The 2,274-nt window shown below is 37.8% G+C and overlaps 1 long non-coding RNA gene across 1 annotated transcript; it reads left to right on the top strand.

Moving 5' to 3' along the window:
- Window positions 1-706: 706 nt before the first annotated feature.
- LOC133878058 (uncharacterized) lies at window positions 707-1,302 on the top strand. Its single transcript, XR_009901838.1, has 2 exons — window positions 707-932; window positions 1,093-1,302. It is a non-coding gene; the product is annotated as an uncharacterized LOC133878058 (long non-coding RNA).
- The last annotated feature ends 972 nt before the right edge of the window (window positions 1,303-2,274 follow it).

Raw genomic sequence — 2,274 nt, 5'->3', positions numbered from 1 at the left:
AGTTGAGCAGTAACACGGTGAGGAAGGTTATTGAAGAAGGAGGCTAGAGAGAACGTGATGGTGGAGGATGAGGGTGCAGCAGGTGAGGCAGTGGTGGAATTGGTAGGGGAGGCGGCCATAGTTGAGCAGGATCGGGAAAAAAAAAGGAGACTTGAGTCTTAAAAAGGCTCTGATACCATAAAGAGACAATAAAATGTGTTTGAATTTCTCCGTATTTTCTTGATGATGTTACAATAGGTGTAGGATTCTATATATACACAAGTTATGAGTGATTCGTTACAAAACAATCCCACAGATTGAGGGCTATTAATTGTGCAATATTTCTGTCATTCCGTATGCAGTGTTTGCTGATTGCCTTGTAGAGAAACTTGCCGTGGTTATGGCTTGATTGCTGCATCCGTTTCCTTCTTTGCATGGTTCCATGCTGTGCATGTCTTTACTGGCAGAATCTTGCCTTGTGAAGTTTATCTCATGAGCTGGTGTATCTTGCTGAATATCCGGGATTGGCTTGGTGTCTTGCTGAATATCTGCAGTGTCTTAATAAGTTGTATGTGCTTTGGCTCTGTACTTAAATCTGTTCCTCCAAGATTTCTTGCCATGGCAGTTTACTTGATGAAATTGGAAACAATCTCACCTGCCGGATAGGTAATTTTTATGCATTAAAGGGTATCAAATGTGCACTGTTACTTTCTATCAAACAGCTTTCATGTTTTCTTAAGGCAATCCTCACCATCTCATCTGCAAGTCACACCTGTTAGAAAATTTGGGTCACCAACTCAATGTTGTGTCATTATGAGTAAAATGCCGAGCAGGGTATAGCCTGCATTTTGCAGAGTTCATGTGCCTACCTCCAAGAGGTGACCTTACTTCTCTGGCCATTCAGTTGATGCCTACAAGGATGAAATCTTGGGCTGCATTCAGTTCATGACATCGTTTGTTCTTCTTCACAGACCCACGCAAATTGTTAAAATTGGTGATATTGTTTGATCTATGGGAATCTTTTTATTATTATTATTATCATATTGGTGGCTGGAAAGGAGATGGGAGCATATTATTTCTTTTGTTTCACCTCATGTGTGTATCTATATGTAGGTAAGCGGCGTAAGCCGTGATCATCCCACCATCTCACAGTTACATCTCCGACGCTTCATCTGTTTTAGCAGGAAATGAGAAACTGGATGCTATTATCTTCAGTTTTGCATGCTGTTGAATCCTGTGTTACAAAATCTTAAGAACCTCTTTCAGTCTTTCCTAAAGGCAGTATACTTCAAGTAAAACAGAAAGGGGGATGCTTTTCTTTCATTTTTTGAGGATTGTAAAATTTGAAGCGTCGAATTCTGTCACCCGTTTACACATGTTATTGGATGCTTTATTGAATTAGTTTTTCTCTAAAGCCAGACGTAGCCAAATTATCTTCTGAACTGAAGAGCTGAGCAAGCTTAAAGTTTCTTTGGGGCTTTAATATTAGAAACGTAATATATGATATTTTTGGGTTGAGGACTTCCCTTTTGCTACTATATTCATTGTTAGAGTGGTGAATGGAAACTTGTTGCTTATTTCAGCAGGGACATTGGAGTGGTGGCAAATCAGAGTCTGAAAGGTAGCAAGAGTTGGTGTCTCTGAATCAAGTAAAGATTGGAAAAAAAGTGTTTAAACTTGTAGGAATTTCGAGGATCTTTATACATGTGTTCATATACTAACCTTGATTTGACCATATCCTCTAGATGGGTAATTATCGAGAATATTAGCCTGAACAAACATGCCCAAAACATTAAAGGAACATTATTTAATGCCTGATATGGAGTATAGCATTATCCGTGTGAAGGAGGTGTTTTCACGGGTCTGAGATTTGCCTAATAGTAGTAGATACACAAAATGGTCTTATTTAAAGGAACATTATTTAATGTGTTGTCTTTCGAGTTGAAAGAAACACATTTTTTTTAAAAAAAAAAAGAAAAAAAGAAAAAAGAAAAAAATTGACTTTTCAAACAAATAGAGGGTAGATTAAGAAAATTAAAGTTGTGTCCAATGATTTTTCAAGGTGACAACATTTTAAAAGATTCCAAAACAAAATCAAGAACCAACAATATAGAAGGGAGAAAAGTACTTTCTTACTTTCAATTAGGGGGTGTGCATAAGAGGTGGTTGAATTGAATTCTTCACAGCCCTACCTACACTCAAGAAATTTTTGCCCTGCTTTTTCCTTGGTTTACTGCCTTAAGCTCCCAAAATCATCCAGAATCCCGAACAACATCTCTCCCTTCAACTTACAAA

This window comes from Alnus glutinosa, chromosome 9, assembly GCF_958979055.1.
Source record: "Alnus glutinosa chromosome 9, dhAlnGlut1.1, whole genome shotgun sequence".
NCBI lineage: Eukaryota > Viridiplantae > Streptophyta > Magnoliopsida > Fagales > Betulaceae > Alnus > Alnus glutinosa.
This window is presented reverse-complemented; position numbering and strand designations above follow the sequence as displayed.